The 19283-nt window shown below is 30.2% G+C and overlaps 1 long non-coding RNA gene across 2 annotated transcripts; it reads left to right on the forward strand.

The window, feature by feature from the left end:
- The first annotated feature begins 1267 nt into the window (after positions 1-1267).
- LOC132723295 (uncharacterized) lies at positions 1268-18483 on the forward strand. 2 transcript variants are annotated; one of them, XR_009624725.1, is made up of 3 exons: positions 1268-1522; positions 15964-16357; positions 18240-18483. It is a non-coding gene; the product is annotated as an uncharacterized LOC132723295 (long non-coding RNA). The 2 variants fall into 2 exon arrangements; XR_009624724.1 differs by lacking the exon at positions 1268-1522 and adding an exon at positions 13567-14224.
- Positions 18484-19283: the final 800 nt, after the last annotated feature.

The following is a 19283-nucleotide window of genomic DNA, read 5'->3' on the forward strand; positions in this document are numbered from 1 at the left end:
TCTCATTATAACTCATCCACTGTGGGTAAATGTCTCATTATAACCAACCCACTGTAGGTAAATGTCTCATTATAACTCACCCACTTTGGGTAAATGTCTCATTATAACTCATCCACTGTGGGTAAATGTCTCATTATAACCAACCCACTGTGGGTAAATGTCTCATTATAACTTACCCACTGTGGGTAAATGTCTCATTATAACTTACCCACTCTGGGTAAATGTCTCATTATAACTTACCCACTGTGGGTAAATGTCTCATTATAACTCACCCGCTTTGGGTAAATGTCTCATTATAACTCATCCACTGTGGGTAAATGTCTCATTATAACCAACCCACTGTAGGTAAATGTCTCATTATAACTCACCCACTTTTGGGTAAATGTCTCATTATAACTCATCCACTGTGGGTAAATGTCTCATTATAACCAACCCACTGTGGGTAAATGTCTCATTATAACTTACCCACTGTGGGTAAATGTCTCATTATAACTTACCCACTCTGGGTAAATGTCTCATTATAACTTACCCACTCTGGGTAAATGTCTCATTATAACTTACCCACTCTGGGTAAATATCTCATTATAACTTACCCACTCTGGGTTAATGTGTCTACTTACTGCATTTACAAGAAAATAAACATATGATACATGCTTGCATTAAATCATACTGTGACTGGATTTTACTTGTACTTGCAAAACTTTGTTTATGGACTGTGCAGTCTATCTCCATTCATAACCTTCTGACCAAACTTCTTTTTTGGCAACTTGATAAAGAAATCCTTTGAATTGGCAAAGTTTCAAATTCAAAGCAGGAAAAGTCCAATTTACAAAAGTTACATAATTTGTAAGTGAACATATTGTATTCAAATACTTGTTTTGATTCATTTTGATTTCTTTTGCATAAGTCATTCATTTCTCAAAAAAAAAATCTGCATAAGAAATTAAGAAATGAGTTATTTTCCTGTGGTACGATTATAAACTTTAAAACTGAAAATAATAAGTTTTCAACAAATTTGTCCATAAATATCTTAGAAAAGAGCAGATGTAAATTAAACTTTTTCTCCCATGGCTAGGTTATATGATTTATTCCTATTATTGTCTGTGCTCAAAACTATTTTATCAGCAGTAATTTATTTCTTTCCTTGTCAAAAACAGTTGTAAAACTAGATCCTGTCCTGAAATAATCGATCTTTTATGATCTATTAATGTGATGTCAGGTTTATACATGCATTATGTACATATATACACACATGCTACAGATATACCAGATCATGATCCAGTCATTTAACTTTAAACATATTTGTCAAATTAAATTTATCTTAAATTTTCCCAACCGTTGTTACCATACAGGAGGATATTTCCACAATAAAAGCTTTATTGACAGGTTTAACATCGTTAAACTGGTGTACTGACCTTTGATTGGTCAACCATGTCAAAGTTGTAAAAAACGTAAAAAATGTATGTTTAGTATACAGTAGTACAAATTATCATATCGGATGGTTTACTCCTCTACCTATATGGTAAGTTATATTTTTAATGTTTGTAATTTATACAAAGCTTGTCAAATTAACAAGTTGATACTCTTATAGGTAAGGAAATGTTTTATAGATGTTTATTTTCTTTAATGGCTAAATGTGTACAGTAAAAAAAATAAGATACAGGTATATATAGAGAAAATGTTTAAGTGCTAATTACGTTAAGTGTGTTACAAAGGTTGCTCTTTCATTAATAATGATTCTTACTTTAACTTGTTATATTTATGTACCTATATAAAATCACACACATGCCTTTTAAGGACCACCCCTGTAAACATTCTTATTTAATTTCTTTTAGTACTTTGAGTGAAGACTAGCTTCTTATTATATTGCTTCAGTTATATTCTGGTACAAAGGTTGTCTTTATTATTTTTTTTAAACTGTAACAAGATGTAGATTTTCAGTACAGACAAACCTGATTCTTTAGACCAAGTCAGGGTACCCAAATGAGAAAGAACGAAAAAATGTAAGCTTTGTTGACAATTTGTGCATTTAATCATTTGTACATCAAGAATGGTACCACAATCTGCATTGTAAGGATAATATCTCGGGCTAAGCACTGTGAAGGTGGTATCACAATCTATGTGCTTTAAGGGTGGTATCACTAATTCAGCACTGTAAGGTTGGTATCACAAGTTCAGCAATGTAAGGTTGGTATCACAAGTACAGAGCTGTAAGGGTGGTATCACAAATTCAGCACTGTAAGGTTGGTATCACAAATTCAGCACTGTAAATGTGGTATCATAATTATGTTCAGCACTGTATGGGTGGTATCATAATTATGTTCAGCACTGTAAGGGTGGTATCATACAAGTTCAGCACTGTAAGGTGATATCATATGTTCAAAACTGTAAGGGTGGTATCACAAGTTTAGCACTGTAAGGGTGGTATCACAAGTTCAGCACTGTAAGGGCAGTGTCATACAAGTTGAGCACTGTAAGGGGGTATAACAAGATTAGCACTGTAAGGGTGGTATCACAAGTTGAGCACTGTAAGGATGGTATCACATGTTCAGCACTGTAAGCGAGGTATTACTAGGGTGGTGTCATAATTATGTTCAGTGATGCAAAGGTGGTATTATAGTTATGTTCAGCAATGTAAGGGTGGTATCATAATTATGTTCAGCACTGTTAGGGTGGTATCATAAATATGTTCAGCACTGTTAGGGTGGTATCATAATTATGTTCAGTGATGTTAAGTTGGTATCATAATTATGTTAAGTGATGATTTGATGGTGGTATATGAGAAGGAAATAATTGTTCTATAGTTGATGAATAGCATTTTGTTGAAATAATTATATTTTCGAGCCTGAGGTATATTCACAGCTGTAATCAGAGAAAATGTTTGGTTTTGTTGTATCATGATGGATGGTGTAATTATCAATTTTTGTGCACATATTTGTTATTTATTTTGATGTATTTGATACTGGTGTCTTAAATGTATGTCTTGCTTGTGGTATCCAACAATGGCTTTCACATTTTTGGGGTTTTTATAATTATGCTCATTAATTATATTTTTGTTTCAAAACATTTTATGGTTTTTATTTTATTTCAATGTTTTGACTTAAAAGGACTGAGATTTTAGTAAGAGATTGAATGGTTACGTTTTTTGTTTTTAGCAATTGTTCAAACCTTGACAGAAGTTTGTTTATGAAAATTTTGTAGAATACAATCATTCTTTGAAAGAATTTTTGGTCTAACAATGACTTTTTCAAATAAAAATTATTTATTTAAGCCATGTTATATTTTATTGTATCATTGTATGTGGAGATTACATTTTTATATAGTGAGAAAAAATGTGTTATCGGGAGTGTGTCAACAAACCCTTGTTGTAAGATTCTGACCTCTTAACTTAAACAGTCTAGGTTCAAAAGCATTCCTAGATAGAGTAAACATAACGTGTATCTCATCTGAATGTGTTCATACAGGGTTTTTATCTGTTTTGATGAAAGCTTTTATTTAGGTATCTTTAACTTTAATACTGTCTGTATGTTTGGATAGACTAGCTAGTCATCAAAACGATATGAGACAATGGTACAGTACTTGATTGTTTCCTTGGATTTTAAAACTGAACTTAATCAAGTCCTGGATATGTTCTTTTGTTTAAAAGTTCTTGGAACGATGTTCTTGTAGTTTAACCAATTAACATTTTTTGCCAAGCCAATGGAACTTTTATATTGAAGTAAAGACATTATAAGGAATGTGTTGAGAGAATTAAATTTTCTAGTTTTGTAAAGAAGGGAGTAAGGCATTGGAAGACTTTAAAGGTAATGTCAATGAAAAGAGAACATCTGTAACACTTCTCAGATGATATAAATATATTGAGACTACATGTGATGCTTTATTGTTGTTCAGTACCATATTTTATATCACCAGTGAGATAATGTTGAAGTAAACATGTTGAGAATTAGTAGCTTTAAGCCTTTTCATTGAACAGGTAAGTTAGATTTATGGCAAGTCATTGTTTTAAACTTTGGTATAACCTTTGTTACCTGTGTCATTATTGTATTGTTGTGGTAATTTTTACTCCACAGCCAGTTTTTGATGGAGAAAGTGAAAGGGTGTTACCTAAATGTTTATAAAAAGAGACATAAAGTAAAATATGTAGTACCAGTATAAAATTGGAAAAATATCTTGTTGTCGTTCTGTAATGGGCAGTAGAAAGGCATCTGTATGTAATGGGCAAATAAAATATAGCATCAGTATGTAATAGGCAGTAGAAAGGCATCTGTATGAAATGGGCAAATAGAATGGCATCAGTATGTAAAAGGCAGTAGAAAGGCATCTGTATGTAATGGGCAAGTATAAAATGGCATCAGTATATAATAGGCAAGTAAAAAGACATCTGTATGTAATGGGCAAGTATAAAACAGCATTAGTAAATAATAGGCAAGTAAAAAGGCATCTGTATGTAATAGGCAAGTATAAAACGGCATTAGTATCTACCAGTAATAGGCAAGTAAAAAGGCATATGTATGTATTAGGCATACAAAAAACTGCATCAGTATATAGTAGGCAAGTAAAAAGACATCTGTATGTAATGGGCAAGTATAAAACGACATTAGTATATAAAAGGCAAGTAAAAAGGCATCTGTATGTAATAGGCATATAAAAAAACTGCATCAGTTTAAAATAGGCAAGTTAAAAGACATCTGTATGTAATGGGCAAGTATAAAATGGCATCAGTATATAATAGGCAAGTAAAAAGGCATCTGTATGTAATAGGCAAGTATAAAATGGCATCAGTATATAAACTATGTTCCACTGTATGATATGCAATTAAACTGTGTACCAGTACATGATGGACAAATTAATCTTGTTCCAGTATGTAATGAGCATGATAATTTTGTAACAGTATATAATGGGCAATAAAACTGTGTAGGTACATAAAGGCAAGTGAGCTTTGCACCTTGATATGTAATGGGCAAGTAAGCTATGTTTCAGAATCAAATGAGCATGTTACTTATACATGTGTCTGTATAAATTTAACAAGTAAACTACATGCTTGTGCATAATGGGTAAATAAACTATGCACAGCTAATAAATTATGCACCTTGGTAGAATGAGTTAGTTTAAGCTATCAATTATAATGTACCAATGCATATGAAATGCACCACTAAATTATAGAAAACCATGTAAGGTAACAAAAGTAAGGCTGAATTTTTGTAAAATTTACAAAATTGTTTTTCATGCTTACTAATCATTTTTATGTCATATTCAAAATGTCAACTGGTATTTTTTTTCCACACACAAAGTATTACAATTTGATTGTTAATGCTGTTAAAATTTGTATTTTCAGCCTGTAGATTAAAATATCCCCCTTGACTCATGGTTAAATCACCTCAGATAAAAATAAAAAAACCTGTGTTTAGCATCTTTTAACCTAAGTGGTAAGCATTTGTCATCAGTATAGTCAGGCCAGCCAGTCCTGTTGGTAAGCTCAATTTTTAGCTCGTCTGTTTTTGAAGAAAAAGCCGAGTTATGATTGTGATTTATGACAGCTGCATCGTCATTGTCATCATTGTAGTTGTTGTGCAGAATCTTTAATGTAGCCCATTATTCAAATATTTTTTTAAGTATCAACATGACACTCAAAATACTTGCTTATCTTGACTAGGTGCAGTTGTTAGACAAGGGGCATCAATTTGAAAGCAATTTTTTTTTAGTTATGCCCCTTTTTAACTTAGAATTTTAACAGACAAGCGTTAACAATGCATTTGGTGCCTTTGATGTAATTTAATGTTGAAATTCTTTAAATTTTTAATGAACTGTTCCAAATTCAAAAGAAATTCAAAGATGGGCAAATCCATTTAGATGAAGGGTTTTAAATTTCCTTGTCAGCATTTCATATTTAATGTATATGATATGATGTGATTTCAGTCACAGCAGCCCATAAGAGCCAATTTAAAGCTATTAAAGATTTTAGTTAGAAGTTAGGTCAGTGCAAAGAATGACAAAAAACAAACAACAACAGAAAAAACACAGATATTGTTACTTCAGACAAAATTGCAAAAATGAAAATTTTAGACATGACAAAATACCAAGGTTTACAGAAATAAAAAATCAAAATCTTGTTTTACATGGACTTGTAACATCTGTTTTTGGTGTTTTAATGTTACTTGTCTATGTATATCAAATGTTTAGAGCAAAAAAAAAGGGAGAAAGAAATGGCAAAAGTAGAGTTTGCAGGTGGTACAGATAGATACACTAACAGCGGGTCATTGTCTTTAAATTTTAGCAAGTTTTTATTTCTTTTTTTTTATGGTATGACATGATACATTATTTAATTTTACCTGAATGTATCACCACCATATTTTAAGTTCTAAGGTAATATAACACTAATTTCTGTGAAAATATTGGATATATAAAACCTTCATTTTTTGCAGTTGAAATAAGACCTTCTGTTTGACAGGAGCTGTCAATTTTTTTCAAGTTAACTTTTGTCACTTATTTGTAATTTGCATGTGGCTGGTAATTTATAAAGCTCTGATTATGGTTTGAATCAATTTTAAATCCTGAGCCATTTTTTGGTATGATAATTTTGAGTATATTCGATATTGGTCAAGTAAAATGGCATGGTAAAAATGAGATTCTGGGTGCTTGAAGTCAAGTGCATACAGTGTTGCATTTTCCTGCGAAAAAATAAATCGACTTACCTCGGTACTAGACACAGATATCCAAATATGTATTGATATACAGTATAAATGAAGAGAAAAGATCTGCATATGAGCTTAGATAGACTTTCTATTGGATTTCAAGTGCTGCCAAAGATCTATTTGAAACTATAGACCTGCACATGTTTTTGTAGATAGATCTTGACAAGGTATCTTTTTTTACCAAAGTTCTTCTGGATAATATAGACCTGCCTATGTTTTTCTCTCCTAATCTGATAATATAGATAGATCTCCTAATTGGATATCAATTATTTAATACCATAAAATATAATAGCGAAAAACAGAATCCCTAATGAACACCCAAAATGGCAAAAGTGAAAAAGTTGCAGAACTGGTTTTATTGAGTCTGTTCATGGACGGTACCACAGGCGTTCGGCACATTTGTTCTTGATGGTCAAGGGGTGATTATTTTATGATAATTTCACCATTATTGGCATGGCAAATGTGCCGAATGCCTGTGTACGGTACCTGAAAATGCAAGGTACCAGCCACATCCTCTTATCACTGTCTTAGGCAGTATTCAACATCAAGGTCTATCGGCCATGTTCTCTTGTGTATCAATAATTAGATATCTATTGTTGTCACAGGTCTTCTTGAAAATGTAGACAAATATAAGATAGAACAATTCATGAGATAGAAAGATGTCCATTTGACAGCTATTATAGTATCAAAGAGAGGGTGTGTATTTAAAGTACATTAGTGCATTAAAACATGACGTTTTCCTGTATTTATTACATACAAGAGATATGATATGTATAATGTTTTCATGTAGTTTTGTCATACAGGAGTTGTATTACAAAGATTCAGGTGTTTTATTGTCGGTAGAGTACTATTATACCCTGAATTAAACTTTTACCATGCTAGAAAACTTAAATGGACTTGTTCATCTTTCAATCTGGGAAAAAAACTTTGATCATACTTGGAGAAAATTTAAAAATATGAACCAACTAATAACAAACAGTGCAGACCATGATCAGATGGCACTGGATGTTCCAGCTGAACTTTATCTTAGGTCGCATGGGTAGTATCAGTTGCCGCCAGGTGCCAAAGGGTTCGGGAAAGTGTAAGTAACGTATGTTCAACCCCGCTAACCTCACGCATTTCTTATGTTTCCTATCTTCTGTATTTTTATTTTATTATGTAAATTAACTTATGGATATTAATGACAGAAAATAAGGTATTAAGATAAGAGAAAAAATATGAGATATTTTTATATGAAAATATGTAAAGTATGGTCTCATATTATGACATGATATATGTAGATTTACAAGACTGGTATTTATTTGTAAGATGATCCTGAATTAAAGATGACAAAACTTTCCACAGTTACAAAAGTTAAAGAGGTAACAAATGTTAAAAAATAACAAAAAATTAAAATTGATGGAAGTTTTGTATCTTATGTCATTTTTCAGTTTGTCAGTCATATCCTATAAGTATTTCAGTCATAAATTTAGTATTTCAGTCTAAATTTTAGTATTTCAGTCATAACTTAAGTATTTCATTCAATATTTAGTATTTCAGTCTAAATTTTAGTATTTCAGTCATAACTTAAGTATTTCATTCAATATTTAGTATTTCAGTCTAAATTTTAGTATTTCAGTCATAACTTTAGTATTTCATTCAATATTTAGTATTTCAGTCTAAATTTTAGTATTTCAGTCATAACTTTAGTATTTCATTCAATATTTAGTATTTCAGTCTAAATTTTAGTATTTCAGTCATAACTTAAGTATTTCATTCAATATTTAGTATTTCAGTCTAAATTTTAGTATTTCAGTCATAAATTTAGTATTTCATTTAATATTTAGTATTTCAGTCTTAATTTTAGTATTTCAGTCATAACTTTAGTATTTCATTCAATATTTAGTATTTCAGTCTAAATTTTAGTATTTCAGTCATAACTTTAGTATTTCATTCAATATTTAGTATTTCAGTCTAAATTTTAGTATTTCACTCATAACTTAAGTATTTCATTCAATATTTAATATTTCAGTCTAAATTTTAGTATTTCAGTCATAAATTTAGTATTTCATTCAATATTTAGTATTTTAGTCTAAATTTTAGTATTTCAGGCTTAGTTTTAGTATTTCAGTCAAAGTTTAAGTAGTTCAGAAGTCTGCTTGTATTTTTATACATTTTTTTCATAGTTTAGGTATATCTGTCATATTTCAAATGTTTTCTCTCATAGTTAAAGAATTTCAGAATTTCAATCATGTTAGTTATATTTGTGTGTTTCAGTCATAATTTTAGTATTTCAGTCTTTTAAAAAATGTTTCTCTCATAGTTTAATTAAGAGTGTTTCAGTCATAGTTTAATCATTTCAGTTATATTTTAATAAAGAATTTCTCTCATAATTTTTGTGTTTCAGTCATATTGAAATATTTCAGTCAGTTTTATAAAGATAATTAATTCTAATTAAAGCTGCTTGATTCAATAAAACTTTAGACATCTCTATAAATTGCTGGTATGAAGTATTCAAGAAGAATGGTTTTAAATCAAATCAAACTGAATCATAACTGTGTGAGACAAAATGATACAACTCTCCACCTCTTTTTATGTACATTAACAATGTACATAACTGTTAATGTATTAATAAAACAGTGGACCACTAAAATTAGTTACAGCTAATATACTGGTAACAAGATGGTAGTGTCTCTATTAATAACCCCCTTTGACTCACATCACTTGTTTTTACCTGGTCATTGTAACAAAATAAAATTTGGCAGTCAAAAGTTTAACCGTTAATCAAATAAGACTTCTACATACATAGCCGATAAATTTATCTATATAAACGGCTTTTTGACCAGTCCAAAAGTGGCCATAAAACCTATCATGACACGGACAAGAGTTATTATTATTGGCCGAAATGACCAGAATAATGTCAACATTAGATGCAGTGGATAAATTCCAAAGTGACCAGTAGGTAAATAGCCAGTGTAAGTTGATATGTTGATATAGCTTATATTGTACAGTGGACACTGGATTAATGAAGAATTTAAAATATTTGTGTTTAAAGAAGATTAAGGAAAATAACAGTGTAAATCGTTTTGAAAAGAACTCTTTTCAGCTCGCTTAAATTCACTTCAGTAGTTTGGTGATACGAGTTTGCTGATAGGTTCAATGAATTTGCACGGAAAGATGTTTTAATAGGACTGGATTTTAGTTCAGACGAAACTGTGTGAGTCATTTTTGGTTATTTCTATTCTTGATGTATATTTGTATTAAATTTTAGGCTTTGTTTACATCAAAGAATAATCAAAATACATTATTGTCCGGGATTAAACATGTATCATTTCCCCCTTTTTTAAAAAAAAATTCTGGAATGTTTATTGTTATAAATGCAATTTAAAGTGATTTGGGTATACATCAGGACTATATATTCATTTAAAGGAGTACTGTTCAAAATGTAACAACAAACTGATGTAGATTTCTTGTGTATATAATGTGTAGGTGGTTGATGTTCATTCAATCAAAATAACATGATCGTGGAGATTAAGATTTAAGTTGTGTGGTAAATCATTTGCTCCTGTTAATACACATAAGAATTTGGTTCTTTATTATTCCAAAATGTCCCCTGTATTTCCCAACATTGGCCCTTTAGTAACACTGTTAAAATTGGTCCCATTTGACATTACCCAGTGTTGGATACTTTTCACTCAGCATTAGTCTTTTGTTGCTCTGCTATGGTCTGTCATCTCTGAACACTGCAGGTCCCTTTTTACCAAGCACTTAAGTCCCTGGTCCCCTTTTTCAAGCACTGGTCACTTTTTACAAAGCATTGGTCCCTTTTCAATTAGTATGTTCTTTTAAATTTTCCCTAAATGATGAATGGTTTTGCCCAGACTGAAAAGATAGACAATTCTATTTAAGAAATTAGAATGTTAAGGGTTAAAAAGACCTCTATAAGGCTAAATTTTAATCCCAGCCCTGTGTTACAGCGTACAACTTTATTTACTTGTTAACCTTATGTATTAGCTTGAAAGACACATTTTGAAGGTAAATCAATACTTAAGAGAAAGTTGTCTTAACAATGTAAACTATGCGAACAATTTTTGAAAGTGCCTTTTGTGAAAAATCTCATTTGTACCTGTTTAATTGATTGTGAAATATTCACTAAACTATGTGTTAAGTTACTTTTCCCGGATATTTGATACAAAGATGGCCATGTGGGATATTTACAAGTCCACGTTCTATTATTCCTATTTATGCATGATGTGCAATTTTGGCAAAAAAGGTAATTTGAAAATTAGAAATGTTATTCATTATTCTGAGTTGTTAAAGATGATAACTAGGTATATTGAAAAGGAAAATTTGTTGAATGTGCTTGTTATAGAGCACTGCTGTAAATCCACACAAATATTTAAATGCATAATGGTTAATGTAACTGCATAAAATATAAAATACATAAACAAAATTATTGTAAATGCAAAATGCATGATGATTAATGTAAATGCATAGTGGTTAATATTAAATTCAAAATGGCTTGTAAAAAATAAAAATAACTTTAAATTGCAAATGTAAAATGAATGATTATTAATGTATAATGGCTAATTGTTAATGTAGAATGCATAATTGTTATTGTAAATGCAAAATGGCCAATTGGTAATTTAAAAAGGCATAATGGTTAATGTAAATACAAAATGGCTAATTTTGTATTGTAAAAAAGCATAATGGTTAATGTAAAAGCAAAATGGCCAATTGGTAATTTAAAAAAGCAATATGGTATATGTAAATGCAAATTGGCTAATTGAGTAATCGGTTATATAAAATGCATGATTATTATTAATGTAAATGGTCAATGTAAATGCATAGTGGCTATTGTAAGTGTGAATTTGTTATATTAAATGTATATTAATAGGAAATATAAAATTGTTGATGTAAAATGCTTAATGGTAAATGTAAAAAAAATATGTAAAATGCATAATAATGAATGTAACTGTGTAATGGTTAATGTAAATGTGAAATTGTTAATATTAAATGCATTATAGGTAATGTAAATATGAAGTTGTTGATGTAAAATGCATAATAATGTATATAACTATGTTATGGTTCATGTAAATGTGAACTTGTTAATATTAAATGCATTATAGGTAATGTAAATATGAAGTTGTTGATGTAAAATGCATAATAATGAATGTAACTGTGTTATGGTCATGTAAATGTGAAATTGTTAATATTAAATGCATTATAGGTAATGTAAATGTAAAATTGTTGATGTAAAATGCATAATAGTTAATGTAACTGTTAATGGTTAATGTAAATGTGAGATTGTTAATATTAAATGCATTATAGGTAATGTAAATGTAAAATTGTTGATGTAAAATGCATAAAAGTTAATGTAACTGTTAATGGTTAATGTAAATGTGCTATTGTTAATATTAAATGCATTATAGGTAATGTAAATGTAAAATTGTTGATGTAAAATGCATAATAGTTAATGTAACTGTTAATGGTTAATGTAAATGTGAGATTGTTAATATTAAATGCATTATAGGTAATGTAAATGTAAAATTGTTGATGTAAAATGCATAATAGTTAATGTAAATGTTTTATATTTTAAAACATAGTTTCACAGCAGTAGAATACATACTCATAACATTCATGTGAGGTAGCTATTAGGTCACTTACGGAAGGTTGATGGTTCAACCAAAGTGCCTACTGAAGCCTTTAACCCTTTCATGTGATTTTTGTTCTTTAAAGGTTATTTTCTTCATGGATTAACATCTATAGATTTAAAGATATTTGAAAATAGTAACTGTTTTAAAGTTTTAACAATATGATTTTTAAAGTGTTTAAAACTTTTAACAATATGGTTTAAAGTAAACACCTGAAATTATTCTTTTTGAAACTGTAGTTCAATGCGATGGTCCCATCCTGTTTGAACTTCGTTGCACTGCAAAGTTAATGTTATAGCAGTCTATACTATCAGATGAAAAATCTTAAAATATGTCAAAGAATATTTTTCTATTTCATCTTATCTGTTGAAGATTAATGTTTCAAAGTTTGCGTGCTTACAATAGCTCTGTGTTATAGGATATCGGAGATGCATCGTACTCGGTTATTAACTTTCTAAACGAATGTCAAATAGAGTCAAGTGTCGGTACAAATGATTTTCTATATGCAACATTTGACAGCAGGGTGATCATGATTATATGTCATATTTTCTGTCAGACCCTGTTATTAGAATAAGCGACGTGTTATGCTATATGGTTATTAGCTTTCTGTCCTTGATAACATTTACATGTTTACTTGAGGTTTTATTTTTTAGCTTTGGTGACCTTGAACATGATGACCTTGAACATGATGACCTTTGACATAATTCCTGAAAATCTATTCAAAAATAAACATCAATATATTCAGACCTATGATTTTGAATACCTTCATTAAATTTTATCCCTGGGATGATTTTGAATATCTTCGTTTAATTTTATCCGAGAGATGATTTTGAATAACTTCATTTATCTGAGGGACATAAATTATGAAATGAATATGATTAGAGCAGATATCAAAATTATAATAATATTCCTATTAACATTTTATGTCTTAAGATTGGAATTAATACCAAACAATTAACATGTACTTAAAATAATTACATTGTACATGTATGTAATTTCCAAACTTTGGGTTATAAAGTTGTGTTGTTTTTTGTTGTTGTGTTTTAAAGAGCTATATAATAACTTTCTCTGATAGAAATAAATCATTATAAAATTGAAAGCGTTTGTCAAAAAAAATTTGTTAAGGCTATAGCAGATATTAATATTTTGTACATACAGTGTAATCAAATTATTACAGGTATAAAAGCTTTTGTCAGCTTAGATATGAATCTACCTTACCGATTTCCTCTTTAATTGTTTTATTTACTCTAACACAAGTATACCATAAGTAAATAGCTTGTCAAAGTAAATAAAACTAGTATAATCAAGTTTCAAAAATCAATATTTTCACTCTAATTTCTTTTCAAAGGCTCCTATGTACTACACAGTGTAGATCAATTGAATCTGTCTTGGTCATACATTTATTATACTTACCCACTCTCAAAGTGCTATTCACCTGAATCGTGGCGGGATTTATTTTTACAGATATAAAAGCTTGTAGTTTTATTTCCGATTTTCTATTTATCGTTGCATGTCTGTAGGTACATTAAAGGGATTATGTATGCTTTATCAGGGTTTTAGTTTCAGAGCTATTTTGCTTTTTAGCGTATAGCAAATACAAAGTTTTGCGGTTACTTGTGAAGTTGTCAGATTGAGCCGAAACAGGGTATTTTTATGCGGGTGTTTTGTAATTGGAGACGTATTTAATTGTTTTTGTCAATAAAACCGTTATTGACAGCTATCTATTTTTATGGATCAGGGATTTGCTATTGACATTATCTCGAGTTTAAAACAATTTGAACTAAAGAAAGACGCTTTTTTAAGGTATAATAAAATAAAAGCATTCCTTAATTGTCAGGCTAGGATAATATGTTCAACAGGTCGACTCTGACGTTACTGGAGGAAATATAATTTGTTTAAGTAAGTGCATTTGAAAACATTTATTTTGTACTGTGCTGTATAATTATATAATGATATAGATTAAACATTATGTTACATTCTGAAATTTTAATTTTTTTTTTTAAATTAAATGATGTTACAAAATGATCATACACTTATTTTAATCTTTTTAGGGAATGAAATATTTAATTTTGATAATTTGATTTTTTTTTTTCAACTTGAAAATCTTTTGTAAATTTGTCCTAGTTTAATTTGTTGCATAATTAAAGTTATATTAGATTGTAAAATTAGATAAACATAGGTTAAAGAGTTGTAATTCATTTGGTTATGAAATTAATTATTTTTTTTCATCATCATCATCTCTTAAATGATTATGTAAATGATGATGATGATTTTAATTGTACTGTTGTTATTGTTGATGATGATGATAATTATGATGATGTAGATTGACAATGATGATTATGTTGTTGTTTTTGATGATAATAATGATAATGTCAATTTTCATGACAATGATAATGATGATTGACAATAATAATGTTGATCATTATGTTGCTGTTATTGATGATAACAATGATTGATGACTGTTTATTATAATGTTGGCAGCAATAGCATTGAAAATTGCAAAAAGGAGCTTAAAATGATGATGATAATTTTAATGATTACGATAAATGTATATCATAAAATTTATTTATAAAGTTGATGATAATAAACGTATATCATAAAGTATATTTATAAAGTTGATGATATAATCATTCAAATATTTCACCGATTTCTCCGTGCCATATATATCATCCATGGTGAACAAGTTTGTATAGACCCCAGCATGTATATTTATATAGGCTACCATAATTATGCTCTATTAAGTTGCTAATCCCCGTTTAACAAGTTTAAAATACATTCATAATTTCTACGGGGTTCTTTCTGTGTGACCATGCCTCATGTTGCTTGGAGAACTTGGAAACCACTCTATTACTCTAACAAGATTGTTGGTGGTAAGATGTAAAGACCTGGTTACTCAAAAATAAAATACAGTAAATCCAGCAGAAGTTATTATTTTAATATGAAAAAAGTCTTTGTGCTTCCAAATAATGTACAATGAAGCAATTCTGTAAGATGATCAAATTGTTTCCATATGAACTCAATGCAGTCACAGGGACACAGCACAATGTAGGGATATACCGGTAGGGATAGTGTAAAAAGTAATTCTACATTTTTTTGCATTGTTTTTTTATATCTGGAATATTTAAAATTAACGCAAACGAAAAGAACGGCTTGAATAAGTATATAACATTTGTTTATGATAATAATGGGACCTTTAACCTGAAGAATTTCTCAATGGACTTGTTGCCAGCTTCCATTTTTGGAACTGACTCATTATCAGTTTATAAGATATAAAGATAAAAAGTCGAAGTTTGTCAACCAAAAGTTTAGAGCCTGGTCAGATTGCATAGATTAGCCTGTATAGGCTAGCCTGATTCTATACTGGTGACAAGGGCATATCAGTGTCAGTTCCAGCAGGTACAGTGTAAAATTTTGATGTCAGCTTCTTGATATGAATTTGGAATACGATATAAATATATGTACACAACCTGGCTGTTCTAAAGGAATCACTGTTGAGGATTGGAAAAATATTGGGTGGCTTCAGGTATTTATATTGCAGCACTATTGCAAAAAAGGTTGCAAATGATAAACCAAACACCTGTCTTTTTTCTAGGATTACAAACCACTCTTGTTTTTAAATTACATATTTACACTTTCAGAATGGTGACAGTCAGTTGTTTACAAGCAGGGCACACAAAGAACTTTACCAAGAGATCTGGCTGACATTTTGTGTGTTTTGGATTACTATCAAGTGACAGGATATCTGTGTTTACATATTTACCTCATAGGAACCTATTCAATAGCTATTTAATACTTGATTAGAGATTTTTTTTATTTTTGGATAAATGATAAAAAATTCTACCTGATAACAAAAATGATTTTTGAAAAGTACTTTGATATAACCTGAGGATTTGTGTAATGACAGAAAGGAAATCAAATGATTTGCTAGTATTACTATGGCAACAAAAGATTATGGGATATGGTGCTTCCTGTTGTTGTTGTTCTTGATTCACGTCAAAGAAATACAGAGCCGCTGTTTGACAAATAAACCTCGTGAGTATTTTTTACTGTTTCCTTTTTAGTCGTTTTTTTTTTAACAGAAAATTCCAAGAATTAGATTGGCATATATCGGCAGGTGAATGGGGCAACTAGGCAAAACCAATTCCTCATGTGCTCAATTCCTACATCAGAAAGAGTTTCAGCCAAACTATTGATATCAAATGCTCTTGTGCATATTGAGTTTTAAGAATTGGATCATTTATGGCAGACTTGAGAATGACAACTGGTTTTCTTAGTCCAACTAATTGTACTGCGCGACGAGATATTGTGCTATTTTCGTGTCTGGGCAATATCTCGCCTCTAGTCGTTAAAGCAAGATTCTGCCCCAGAACGAAAATATCTCCGAATCAAGCTTTGCCACGTCAATATATTTTGACTACTGGTTTTCTGACAATTGTCTATTGAGCAATCTATCTTCTTTCAGAATTTTTATAGGAAAGGATTTCAGCATATAAATTTGCACAATTGCAGCATATAATGTATCTTTCTGTCATTTTGACTTTACTAACTGGTAAGCATTACTATAAGATGCCTAAAATTGAGCCTACGTGTTTGTGTGAACAGTCAAGCTGCTGTATGATTATCTTGTTGTTGTCCTTCAGTGAGTCATTCTTACGTAAGACATCATTAAGTTATGTACTTTTAGCTTTGCTATTCTTTTTGAAATATTATTCCCTAGATTTTACATTTTCATTTTGATGTTTTTGTCATATTAGTTTGTACCATATAACTTAAAACCTTGGTGAGCTGGACAAGTTTTTAGTACATGTACTAATAACTTACTATATCATTATCACAATATTCTTAGAGAGACATCTATCATATAATGTAGGGTATAGGTTTTTTAAAGGAGGATATAAATTTCCTAAATAATTTCAGTGTACTTCTACTGAAGTTAACAAAGGTGACATTCTTAATCCCCCCAACAATTAATTATATAGTAAAATATAGGTCTGATGTAAAAGTACATGCTATTAATATTTGCATGATCCTTTTGTTCTTTTACAAGTTTTTCATGGCAAAAAAAAATAATAATGTATCCTGATATTTTGAATAGTTATAAATCTTAAGAACTGTGTAAAAATGCACATTTTAGACTTCAACGTGCTCTTTGTAAATGAACCTTGAATTTCTACTATAATAGTTGAATGTTACTGACCTATGACAACAGACTTGGTTGTTCATGACTCAAATTTACAGTTTTTTTGTCCAAAGAGTTTTTGTTTTATAGTCGGGCATCAACACAATTAAAACCTTTAATGTGACATTTATGTCTGTCCCATTGTGTGTTTAAAAATACTGCCTCTTCTCTTTTATAAGTATAAAGAACATTTTTAAACGGCTTTTTAATGCTCTTCCCCAAAAATCATGGCTTGGGACTACAATGTAAAATTCTTTTAAATAAATCAGATTGACCGCCTCTTCTACCCCATGGGAAATAGCACAGGGGCTTCGCCTTTTGGATTACCAAAAACCCTTGTTAATGCCCCACCTACAGTAGGGACTTTTTTTAGGGACATTGGGGAAAATAAAAAACTTTGCTCATTTCTCAATTATTCCCCACACTGTTAAGGGAGCAGGGTAGGTTTACAATAGACTGGGGGATAAGACATTTTACAGCTCATTTTCTTTATTTTGATATTAGAACCCCTTAAACGTACCAAATTCAAAGATGGGCAAATCTATTACACAAAATAAGCAACTTAAAAGTTAAAATCACAATGGACAGTTCTAAATTTAAAGAAGAACAAGTATATTATACAAATTCATCATGGGAAGGATTAAATTGAATTTAAGATAACAGTATATAATTCAGTTACTATTGATCATTGATGGTTATTTTTATTACCTCCAAACTGTTACTTCTATATTTTAGCTGTCCAGTACAAGAGGCATTTGTTTTACCATGGTAAGAGTATACCAATAGTCCTGGAGACCTCAAAGAGGGCCTCGCATAATATTTCAAACCATATCCTCAAAATTCTCCTCGAAGAAGTGGTGGGGTATGAAAAAGTTGAGATTCGGACAAAGGACTCGATGAATGCAACAAAGATCATGAACAGAATCTCCGGCTGTCCGGAAACTGGGTAAGTTTTAACCTAGAATGACAACAATGAAAAAGAAGTGTTGAAAAGAAAGTTTTAATGATGTTTTGTTTATACATAAAAATGAATGTACTAGAAAACATTATTATGTAGTAACATCTGCTCAATTAATTAAGTACATGTTAACAGTTTTTGTTTAACATATCTCCAACTATACCACAAGCAACAGCGGAAAGCCAAAAGCAAACAAACACACCTCTTGTGACCATATGTGGGTTATAGTTTAAAATAATGCCTTACAAAGTTATTTGTTGCTTCTGACAGAAAAAAGACAATATGCATACTATACGGGGACTTAATTTGCTAAATTTGATTTAATTCATAATCTAGTAAAAGCTCTTTGTTACTTGTCTCATGCAATCATAAAGAAATAAAAAAAGGAAAATGCAACAAATTAAAAAGAGACCTAGTAAACTAAATAAGCAATGATCAATTTTTGAAGATAGTGCGTTTAACAGGCCTAGAACGAAGTAACATATAGGTTTACATTATAAAATCAAAGTCAAATTCATTAAGCTGTCATTAGTGGTTTCTTCTTTATCATTTTTCAATCCTTGATGTTTGCTATATTAAAAGATCACACTCCCAGTTTTACTCATGAATCTCCCTCAATTATCTCACCAGTCAACTCTTCACTTTGAAGTTACAAAACTCTTCTAAAATGGAAAACAGTTTTGAGTGATTAATCTTTAAGATCACAACCAGTGGTATATAAAAGGTAGAAACTTTATCAAATGCATTAAATTGGCCTCCTGATTCAATTTATGGTTTATTAATTGCACAAAGTACAAGTTCAAGATTGATCAGGCCCAACA

Source organism: Ruditapes philippinarum, unplaced genomic scaffold (genome assembly GCF_026571515.1).
Source record: "Ruditapes philippinarum isolate M1 unplaced genomic scaffold, ASM2657151v2 ctg2128_1_1_1_1, whole genome shotgun sequence".
NCBI lineage: Eukaryota > Metazoa > Mollusca > Bivalvia > Venerida > Veneridae > Ruditapes > Ruditapes philippinarum.